Genomic DNA, 12,395 nt, shown 5'->3' on the forward strand with positions numbered 1-12,395 from the left:
AAGAACCCCTCTCCCTAAGCAGTGGAAGACCTCGAGCAGCAAATTGACCAAAGCCCCATACCCTGTCTGCCTGCACTGTTAGGGGGAAGGAGGGAGGGGTTGGGGGGAGAAAAGTTGTTTTTAAGGGCTTCTTTTACTTGTCATTATCATCCTCTGATTCATTTTAGTAATAAACTCATTTTGTACCCCTAAGTAAGCCTGTTTTTCCCTTGGAGTCTTTTCTCCCAGTTCTTATCTCAACTCATGAAGCCTTCATTTAAATTTTTTCTCTCCTCTGCCCAACTGTGGAAGGGGAGGGCGAGTAAGTGATTTCCATGGCTGCCTGGTGCTGGTTCAGTGTCAACCACAACAGCTTGCAAAACAGAAAGAGTGAAAAAGTGAGGCAAATGTATTTCCTCTTCCAAAATCTGAGATTTTAAATATCTTTCTGGAATCTGCTATGCTTCTGTTTTTTCTTCCCTGTCTATAGTTGAATGAAATATTTCAAGAGACTGTCATTTTGGATACTTGTGTCATACTGCTTCTAGACCGCTGGAGCCTGCTGCAAATAACTCATTATATTATGTATTTTCTAAAGAAAAGCTTCGTCGATATATATTTCCTATGCGCAAAACCTTTCTATCTCCACTAAATGAGCAGTATAAAAACCAGTCTTTTATGACCATCTTGCATAGTACTTGAGTGGGAAAAAAAAATTAACTGGAAATATTGCAAGAAGAATAGCAGTGGAAGAGAGAGACGTATTTTCTCCAAAGCTACAGTTGAGCAGCTTATCAAAATCAGTCTTCTAAATTTTCTCGGAGATAAATGATCTGAGCTTCATTCATGGAAAACTTTCAGATTATTTTTGTCACCGAGAATATACCTTGTTTCAGGGTTTGGGTCAATCAAATTCGTTTGGAAGTGTGGACATGCATTTCATCATAATTTAATGGAACCCTGTTGCTGTCCTGAACAGGGTCCTGTTACCTGGTGCAGTAGCACCTCACACACCCAGGTGAGATACTTCTGTGTTTTACCCTAGACTGCACAAAGGGGGGAGCTGTGTGGTAGCACACAAAAGCCTGACTCCCTGTTCATCTAAACTTTACACTCTTTATACATTTTAACAAACAAAGGCATCATAATTTATTGTTCACAGTTTCCACAGCTTTTCCATCAACTAGCACTCAACCCCCTATTTGTTCATTATATCTCTAACTTCTTGTGCTAATTAGTCCTCAGGCATAGTTTTTCCCTTCATCTGACTCTGGGGTCTGTCTGGAGTGGGTGCTCACTGAAATGGTGGTTATGATCTCCCACTGCTGGAATTACTTCTCCCCCAGTTACTGCTCAGTCCTGGCTTCATTCCAGGTGGCTCTCATCCAGACAACCCATTCATCTTAGGAGTCTTCCCTTGTCCTTGAAAAAAAATATAAACCAAGAATACAACATTCAACCTACAATTGCTTAATCATAATCGTCCAGATACAGCTGGATACAGCTAATGCAGATTAACAATGATAAAAAAATTTCTAAGTTTGACTCAAATCTTGAGGGGTTCATATCTTGAGAAGATCAATTCCACTGTGGAAGAAATTCTTGAAAATATTTAAGGTCTTAAAAAGACATAAAATTATATTTCCTCCCAAGAAAGACCATCAACAACATGAAAGAATAGTGCAGGGTTCTGCTTACATTAAGATGCATCTCTTATCAAAACTGCTTCCATATTGGCATTTAAATTTTCACTACTGTAAGATAGTGAAACAACATTTGTGCAACATTTGTTTTATTGTGGCACAACTCCACTGTCTGCTGAATTATTGTTACTGACTTTAAAATTAAAGAATAGAGTACTAATTTGATTTTTCACATGGAAAAGTTGTCTGTTTGTTTATCTGCAGGTGTATTTTTTTTTCGATGATGGAAGGAAGTTTCCTAATATAAAAAGTAAGAAAAGACCATGAATACCAAATGAAGTTAGGAATATATTAATATATGTTATCATGATAAAGCTGTTATGATTGCATATTGATTCCAGAAAAAACACCTATTTTTAAGCTTCTACATAATATTTCGTTTCTACTTGTCATACACAAATATTTTATAGATACAGAATTTTAAAATATATTATTAATATTGATGCCGTATAAATTTTGCAGTTTATAAATAAACTTTCTTGTTTATTTCTACTTGTACATTTTTCCTCTGTGTTTGATGCAATACAGGTGGTACTGTAGCTTGCTCACATATTTCTATGTATGTATATGCATATACTAAAATTAGTGAAGACCTGTCTTCTATAGCAGGAATATTCTAATTACATCTGTCACAGTTTGAAAATAACCACAACATTGTTCAATAAAGAAGGTAGTTTAAAACCTATTCAGAAATTCCATCCTATTATGTTGATGTAACAACTATTGTTTCAGCTGCAGAAAAGCCTGACTCTTTTCTCCTTTTTCTCTGCTCAGAAAATAAATTCAAGACCTGTCAGTTCTTATCTTGTTAAGAAAAGTAGGTTGATTGTGAAATTTGTAATGATTTTCAGAATCACTTACATAATTTTAAGTCCAGCTTTATTTTGTGGTGTACAAAGTAGATTTGGTTTTATCAGTAAAAGAAATTGATATAGCTTGAATATGGAGAGACCCTAATAGTGATGTAAATCAATATAACCTGATATAAGCCAACTACATAAATTTTCCCCTAAGGAAGATTTAACCTGAAGAGTCAATCTGTTGCTCATAGAAGTGTCATTGTTTCTTTTCTGACCACAGCAACCATGTTATTCTGACCTTTAAAAAATTCTGAATGCTACGGAGGCTATCCTTTATAGAAGTAAACAGCTCATGAAAATATTCTGTTTTATATGTCTGACAGATGGCCTGACATTATAAGTGGAAAAGACAAAAAAAACCCCAAAACTATGAGTTTGATTTTTATCTTTATTTGGTTTTGAATACAGACAATAAGATGGTATTTTTGGGGGTTTTTTCTGTCTGTTTAAAAGCAGATGATGTGTTGCCTGTCTTTTACCTTTAATAATGAATATAAAAAGAAAACCTATATTGCTTTTAACTGATTAATGCTAGAACAGTATTTCTTTTTCAAAAATGTTTGAAAAAATAGTTTAAAATTTGTGATACTAATTTAGGTTGTCTTCTTTTTTTAATCAGTGGTGTTTGATGAAATACTAGGGTTTTAAAAACTAATGTATCTGTATTGTACGAGTGTTTCCTAGTATACCACTGAAGAACTGCAATTCTCAGAAATCCATGCATTTTGCTTCCAAACAATGCTGCAGATGTCCAAAAATTTGCTCATTTTTGGCTGTCTCTGGAACTAGATATTTTAATTGAGCAAACATTTTTTCTACACTGAGAAGGAAGAAAGCCTTGTGATTTGGTGAACAGAATTTGGAGACAGGTCCCAGTAAGGGTAGGGCCTCAGGGAAATGAATCAGTCATTACAAAACTCTTCAGTGGGAATGCAAATAACAAATTTTGGTATTTTCTCTTAGTGAATAGATTTAACATTGTCTAACTAACAACTGAATAAAAATGAGCATTTAAGAGCCTCCTGGACTTGCTGTAAGGAATAAAAAGTCTTTGTCACTTTTCCATCTCCTACCATATCTGTAATACCACGTAAAGATATCCATTTCCATGAGATACTTCATTAAGTCACATACCCAAATCTAAACACAGATTTTTCTTTCTGCCTCTCCATCTGTTATATCTATTAATCTTGCAAAACTGATGGCAATGCTCAGTACTAGGAGATGAGCAGGGCTACTTCCATTTAAGATATAAACCCACAAACTCCCACTTTTCTCTCTGTATCCTGTTGTACCCATTGAGAAAACAGTGTCTTTACCTTAAGAAAAATCAAAAGGAGAACTTTCACCTGATCACTTATATTACCTAACTGCAGTGAAACAAAATGCTTTTAAGAAAAAGTCTCTAAAATTGAACTGGGAATTCCTTGTCTTCCAGAGATGAAAAAGCTTTTTAGTAATTTGAAGAAGCAAATACAATTAGCTTACCTTTTATAGGTTAGGGAAGCAAGGTTGTATTTACATAATACTTTGTTTCTGCTTGTCATACGTAAAAATCAGGACTATATTCCTTTCCTTTTTTTAGTAGTATTCAATGTTTTAAGTCTTTGCTGCCTTACATGATCATTTACAGCACAACAAAGCATGTGAGTTTTGCTGCTCCAATTTGGTATTTTCTATTCCAAGTCCTCTCTTCAAGAGCAAATTACATATGAATATGAAACCATAGAAAAAGCACTAGACTGCCACTTTGGAAAAAATGTAATACATAGAGTGAGGTAGCTCAAGATTATCTGCAGCTTTTACGGCCGAATTTCAGTTTATGCCTTTAAGGTCCACTTGTTAGTGTGTGAGAGGTACTCCAATTTTAGGACTAGTAAGGGACGTTGACTTTTTTTACCAGAACATACAGAGCCAACAATCTAGTCTAATCTAAAACTGAAGAATTCTTTTTTCTACAAGTACTTCAACAGGCTTTGGCTGCAACACTCTTACTGTTTCTGTATACCACCTATTAATCTTTGTCTATTTCTAAAATAGCTAACATCTACTCCAACATTTTGTTTCCTCTTTGCCATTATTTTACAGGATTAAAATTTCAAAGGTTTCACTAAATATCAGGCTAAAATTTTCCTGTGTTGTTGTCACATAACAATAATACTTACAGTTAAACACAGTTTTAGACGTACACGGAGAACAAGTTTGCCTGCACATCTAAGATCTCTTTAGAAGTTCTTAATCACTGCAAAATCTTTACTTGGAAGATAAAGCCTGGTGTTGTAAGCTGTTTAATCCTTACACCTGAAAGTTCTGTCCGTATGCCTGCTAATTACAGTGGGGCTCTACATGGTTAATGTCTATCTTATGTCTCAATTACTATCTTACATATTTTCTTCATCTGCCTTCCCAGTCTCGTGTCTCATGCAATGAAGAAGATATACATATTGGTTTCCTCTGAGAACAGCTAGAAAAATATTCTGAAGAGAAATGAAGATTATATACTGTAGCAGATCCCACAAACACTTGCCAAGCCAAGGAATATGACAGATGTAAAGAAGGGAATATCAGAAGGGTATGCTGACACAATTGTTTTGGTATGCCTTAGAGAAAGACACACTAACCGAGGAGTGATATGTTAATGTTATACAGTTAAGACTGTGTCACTTTTTATTGACAGTGACATGTCCTTCTAAAATCAATTGTTATATATTATTATATGTTGCGAGAACTGGGATGGGCATTCATAGAATCAAAGGATAAGAGAACGGTTGAGGATGGAAGGGACCACTGGAGGCCATCTGGTCCAATGTCCCTGCTTGAACAGGGCCACCCAAAGCCATATCCAGACAGCTTTTGAGTATCCTCAGGGATGGAGACTGCATAGCCTCTGCAACAAAACTGTGCCAGTACTCAGTCACCCTTACAGTATGAATTCTGCTTCATATTCTGAAGCAGCCTCCTCTGTTTCAGGAGCATTATGACTCTTCTTGGGTTTGATCACAGTAAAAGCTAAGGAATTTTATAAAGTAAGATTTCAGATGTAGAATTATCCTTGCTACCTTTTAATTTTTATCACATAGAATGAATATAGGTTTCCTGTGTGGAAAAAAGCTGCAGATGAAACACTTTTTTGATAAGTTCACTTTCATTTTTGGATGAGTTGGGTTTGATATATAGCAGTTTCAGCAATGCAAGTTTCATATTAGATCAGAATATAGATGAAATAGGAAAAATTAAAAGGAGCCTAGAACATTCCATCAGTGATATTATGTAATCATCCACTTGGGGGAGATGATGAATTGCTCATATGACAGTGGTGCATAATGTTGTATAAGTATTAATTAAGAGAAAGCAATTTGCTTGTAGCATGGGTTGCAAAAGAAAATATCTTCCAAACCCATATTTCTGTGACCTTTCTGTGGTGTACCTGCGTGAGCTCATACTACAAATGGAAATGAAGGAAATACAATCCTTCTGACTTTTTTTGAAATCCATTTGGGATACAAAGAGGGAAAGATCATTTCATGAAAACTTTCCTTGATTGTATAGTTACAGCTGGTATTTTCCATGAGACAAGTACTTAAGTGGCTGTCCATCTACAGCTTCTAGCACAGAAAAATTCCCAGTGGTCAGATGGCCAATACATGGCATTTTTTGTCCACTTCATTGACACTGTGCCAGTACATTGCAAGTAATGCTTCAACTTTCATAGTTGTATCAGTAAAAACCATAGTTCAGTAGAAACACTAATGCTTAGCCAACAATATATCTGGAGTCTTAATTTTTCAGTTGTAAGAATGACAGGTGTCAAGACACAGTCTCATGAAGTCCATGTTTTTCAAATCTTTAGAAAATTGTTATTATGACAGTGATGAACCAGACTTTCACTTCAGTCTGAAAATTATGAGTGGCTTTGAATGCACTAGGGAAACAGTGGTGCTTTATAACCAGATATTTGAAACTACCCTCAAGTCATATGAGAGAAATTATTTGTGTGCCTCTGCAAGAAATGTCATTAGAAGCACATGGCAAAATGTTAAGGCTTCTTGAATCAGGAAGAAAGAGCCCTGAGTTTCAGATTCAAGCTGCACCATATCTTGTTTTAATCTTATGCAAGAAACCTGCTCCTATAATTTAAATTGACATCAAAATGACCGAGTCTAACATTTCAAATTTACATCCAAATATTATAAAACAGTCACAGTAGGGGTGTGTCACTGATATTAGATTCAGGCTTACTCTCTAGAGAAGGCTAAAATTTTAAAACTGCTATGATCAGATTTGTTTTCTCTGATTTACACTAACAATATACTTGCTGCAAATGTTTACTCATTTAAAGTATAAATGGCAGACAGTCATGTTTGTCATCAAACCATTTGAGTAAGTTGTTACTAACTCTGCGTTGAAGTAATGTACTTCTTACTAGCATAATGATTGAAGATATTAAGTCCACAAGCAAGAAAAAAAAGAAAAATATTCCAGCCTCTGCTTATACAGTGTTCCAATAAGACCATGTAATAGCCAAACAAGTATAAAAACCTATATGCATCAAATAACAAAAATGTGATCTAAATTCCAGCATTATTTGTGGTCTTTGCAATGCTTGCACACTCATCTTTCCTCCATGCTTTGTTACAAATTCTGCTGCACTTTTCTTTATTCCTTTTTCTCCTCTGTTCAATAGTAAAGCCTAAGATATATATTTCATAAGTAAAACCAAAAGTTATTCTTCTTAACTTATGGCATTAACAGACCCTGGATCAATAGCTTTTGCTTCAAATTTACTGACTTTCAAATATATTTATATCTATATTGATACAAAAAAATACCCCCACTATGTACTCTCTCTTTGTACTATACTATACAAATACATACTCAATATATAAGTCGTCATGGTTTGACCCTGGCACAATGCCAGGGCCCCCATGAAGGGTATATTTCCAAAATGGTTGCTGTGAGATGTGATCTGGGAACAGAACAAAGCAGGGTCCCCTTTGGGGATGGAGGGAAAAACACAACACTTTATTCATTACAAATCTAGAAAGGAACACATACAAAGCTAAGAATGAAAACCTTCCAAATACATTCCTCCTCCCCCCTCCCTTTTCTCCACAGATTCACCACCCCTCAAATAATCAACTCTCAAATCCATCAGGGAGAGAGGAGTCCCCCCTTGCACCATAGGCTTCCCCCGGAAGAACAACTGAAACCTCTTTTGTTTCCGTGTCACTCATGGCACTGCCCAGAGAACATCGGCCCTCGTGACTTCTCCCCCTCCATATCCAGTGCTCTCACCACTGCACATGGGCCAGGACTGCTTTTGGGGTTCTCTGTTTAAAGATGTTCCACCCCCTTCCAGAAGCAGCAGTCTCTCAACTTCAGGACACCAGTCCCTGCCAACTTTCACCCCCTGGGGCCTCGGGGCCTCGGGAACAGAGATCTTCCTCTCCACGGAGACAGAGGGCAACCCACACCCTCCTCAGCCATCTCTGTTCACTCCACTGCTTCACTCTTGACTCCCAGGTGTTGCCTCCCCCTAAATACAGTCTCTGGGTCACAGGAAAAACACGGGTCTGTCCATGGCCATACAAGAAAGAGTCCAGCTCAAGGCCACTCCATCATCTCTTCCCACCTAGGATTCTTCTCACCTCTTCCAGCTTTCCTCATGCTTTCCCATTTAATCTCTCATCTCTCTCTCCTCATTCTGATTCAGGAGGATCAGTATTTGTAAGGTTTCCATTATTCTAGAAAGAGATTAAAATCTTCACCTCTGCCTGCCCAGGACTCCCACAGCTGCCGGGCACCTTCTCTCGCCGCATCCCCCGCTTCTGGCCGGCCGTGCTGCCAGCACAGTCTCTGTCTCTCTCTCCGGGGGGCTGCCCAGACATCCCAGGTCTCCTCCACCCCTGCACCTTTCGGGGCTCCGGCCTCCTCCCCACAGGCCGCATGGCCTCCCCCTGCCCAACCCAGACGCAGCTGGGCAGGGGAGAGGTCCAGACTCCACTCACCAACACAAGATTCCCAAAGAGGAAGTTCTCTGGGAATCTCCCGCTTTTAACCCCTGTGTGTGTTCTCAGAGGCGTATCCAAACCTCAGTGGCCAGCACCAGATGCCAATTTTGAATTTGGCCACTGATTGGTCTGACTTAGACTCTTCCAGAAACACACTTCCGGGCCAAACCATGACACTAGTATAGTTAGTTGACACTAAAATAGAGATGGTTAAAATTTGGGCTTGTAGGAATATACTGTGATGATCTGACTGAAAGTATTCTCTCAAATCAATATTTACCTCAATTCTGTGAGCTTAAAGCAGTAGCAACAATTTCCCTGCCCTGTCATTTTTCAGTGTTCAGTAATTAGATTGCTGAATATTTTCCTGGTACACAGCAGCCCACAAAACTAAGGAAATCATGAAAGAAAGATGTTTGGGTTTGTTTTTTTTCTTAGGCTGTATGAGAAGAAAACTAGAAATATTTAATGGACTGAATAAAGCATCCTATTAACTAATAAGAAATAGTTCATTCCTCCCTCTTGTTAACAGACTTGTGATATTGCTGAAGAGCTAGAGATGTTCATTTTCTCATCTTGAATACTTGGACCAATTTAACTTGTTCTTCAAGTTAAAAAAGAAAAACAAAACAAAACAACCTGGAGATGAAATTGTCAAGGGAATATTTCTGCCACACAGAACCCAGTGATGTAGCTCTTGGTCTGCAGGTCTATAGATACATGAAGACTTGACGTAAGGATGGATCATCATAAGGACATGGAAGAGGTACAGGCAAATCCACTTTCAAGTGGTTTCAAGACAACATCTTGGAAAAGAGGCAGCACTCTGCAGTGATTCTTTCTATTTGTTCTCTTTTTCCTTTCTTGCAGAGTGGAACTTCTGCTCATAGAGTCATGACAAGAGTTAAATTAGTCTATAAATTACATGCTTCTTGTGGTCCTAATGAGCAATTTCTAGTTTCCTGATTAAAAAGCAAAATAAAACTTTGAAAAACAATGGGACACAGACAAAATATTTGTTTTCTGTAAAAAATACTATATGCTAAATAATATTTGCACTGATATTTACTACCTTATCATTATATATTATATTCCTAAATATGTAGTTATATAATGATATCATAATATGAACTATACATGCAACATAAAATGAGCCAAATCAAATACATCAAACTCTATTTAGACACATAAATGCAAACACTTATGGATACTGATTTGAAAATGCAGGGCTTAAGGGAACCAATAACATTTTTTACTGAATATTTTCACTGTAATTTATATATCTAGAAATATGAAGCCAAATCATACAGACATATAATTGCTCCCAAACCTTGTACCTTAGTCACTAGGTATAGATTAATTCATTTGATCATTCTGGTTTATACTCTTTTATTTTTTTTCCAATACAAAGAAATATAATTTATGTTATCATAGTTTATGATAAGGAATAGAGAACTTATGAAGTTTCCATCAAAACCAGAGAAACAAATAATGAAAAGATTTTCAGACGTGAATTGATATTTGTGATGAGTTTGTGTAAGCATGCTGCCATTCATTCCTTACCAGAATCTTCATATCTTCATAATAAGTGGGAGAAGCAGGTTATACAGACACACCCTGTGAAAAGTTTCTGTTGGAAGCCCCTATATGTTTTCTTATTTAATCCGCTCTCTACTGTTCCAGGTAATTATGACTGGCAGACCACTTTTTCTGATTTCTTCCTATACCTCAGAGGAGGAAATGATAGAAATTCTGGGTGATCTCCAGAGCTGTATATTTATACAATCTTGGCTTTCAATGTCATGGTGTGATGACTCAAAGTACAAAGTGATGGAGAATCAAGATCAAGTGTCTAGAAGATGTGAAGCTGATGGTGCAATCAGCCCACATTTGTGAGCTCACACAATTTCATTTCAAGTGGATATTTGACAAGCTATGGAATTCATAACAATCTGACTAACAAACTTTGGAGTGAAATTTCTTGTCTTTCCTAAACAATATGACTTAACACTCTTGGATAAAAAATGAAAAGGAATATGTGGAAAATTAGTACGATTGTTCATATTTGATTAAAGTTAAAACATGAGAGGAGAAGTGAAAAGGAAATTATTTGATTTTTTTTTAATCTGCCAGTGTCTGATTAAGTGATCAAATGGTAGAATTTAAAATTAAAGCAACATGAGTTTCATAAGAAACACTTAATCTATATCAAAAGTTCTCATATTGTTCTTATGTGAAGACAGCTTTACCTCATGAAAAGAAAATCTCTTCAGGGTATCACTTAATTACAAGGCATGTGAAAGAGTGGTAAATGAATAGAGATGGACTAGAGCAAGCATGTGTTTCTCAAAGGTAGTTTAAGAGCTTGTTTTTCTGCAACAGGATGTAAAGTCAAGTTATTGTTCCAGAAATATCCTCTGAAGAATGTCTTGAGACAAAATATGTTCTGAGTTGTTCAGTATAATGTCAGGAGAGTAGTGAAGCTGTGAGTCTTTTCATGTTGAGGCTGCTGGAGCAAACATAGTCCATAAAAACACTGACAGTCAGGACTGATAATATTTTTCCTGTGACTTTTCCTAATTGTCATAATAACCATGAGAAATTACTGGGTCCACTACCTTTAGTAGTTTATGGCAAGCTGGTTCTCTCCGAGGTTTGTCTTTTAAATAATTACTCTGTACAGAATAGAAATTTTGTAAACACTTAAGCTAGCTTTGTCTTACAGAAATTGGATTTTTTTAAGTATTTCTAGTTCCTGCCATACCTCCCTTCTCATCCAGCACTTAGCAAGATACAGAGCTGCATTATACTGTTGGTAGACTGGATGGTCATGGAGGAAATGCATGGAAATTTACATTCCCATCACATTGTGATTCCTCCTCAGCTTTATAACATAATAGCAAAAGCTATGTTTAAGGGAATTTCATTGACTCTAGTAGGACTGTCCAATACTATGGCAGTTAGGAAAATCTTACCTCCAGCAGAAGCAAGTCTGCATCAGTTAATTTTCCAAGGTTTGCTATGTGCTTTGAGACAAGGTAGGGAAGAATTAAGCTTTACTTGTCTTCTGTATATTGCCTCTGCCATTATGTAGCTGTGTTAGAAGTGTGCACCTATGTGTGCAAAGATTAAGACAGGCTGCTATAGTTAATTTTTATGGCTAATAACTTGATTCTGACATTTCTGAATAGAGTATTGTGAGGCTTGTCTGTTAGCTTGAAGGAGGTAACGATGTTGTATGAGTGATATCCTGACTACCGTCTTAATTACAAAGAAAATGGAGTTGTAATACTATACTGTTTCACTGGGAAAGCTGAATGGGTGGCAATATGGGATGACAGTACAGAAGAATATATTCTCAGTGATCATTACAGTGCCTGTCCTTTTCAGGGAATTTACCAGGAAAGGGTGGTTTAAAAGAAGATATTCTTGTATTAAACTGCATGAAAAGCAGTACTTTTCCCATATATTGTACTTTCCTGTGTATTTCAGTGCTTACTAAGTATTCCAAAAGACTCAAGCATTCCTAGAGTTTTGATTTGTAACATTTGGTTTGGTTTGTAACATAAGCTGTAGCTCAGCCTTATTAGCAAGGAAGAAAAGATCAGTCATTATCTCTTCAGAAACACATAGCATTTCAGTTTTCACATTGCTTAAAATCCTGAAAATGTTTTAATTCCTGTGGGACAGAAATTCATTCTAACTTGCAGAACATATCCATCAGTGGAATATAAGTAATTAGGCTTTGTGTGTCTCAGTGTTGGTTGCAGCAGTTAGGATTTTTTTGTTGCATTTTCAGAATAAATAAGTCTATCTCGCCACAATTATCAGAATGCAAGTAA

General features: G+C 36.6%; 1 long non-coding RNA gene across 1 annotated transcript; it reads left to right on the forward strand.

The window, feature by feature from the left end:
- Window positions 1-959: 959 nt before the first annotated feature.
- On the forward strand, window positions 960-9,364 carry LOC135290434 (uncharacterized). Its single transcript, XR_010353207.1, has 3 exons — window positions 960-997; window positions 4,953-5,114; window positions 9,086-9,364. It is a non-coding gene; the product is annotated as an uncharacterized LOC135290434 (long non-coding RNA).
- Window positions 9,365-12,395: the final 3,031 nt, after the last annotated feature.

Source organism: Passer domesticus, chromosome Z, assembly GCF_036417665.1.
Source record: "Passer domesticus isolate bPasDom1 chromosome Z, bPasDom1.hap1, whole genome shotgun sequence".
In the NCBI taxonomy this organism is placed as follows: domain Eukaryota; kingdom Metazoa; phylum Chordata; class Aves; order Passeriformes; family Passeridae; genus Passer; species Passer domesticus.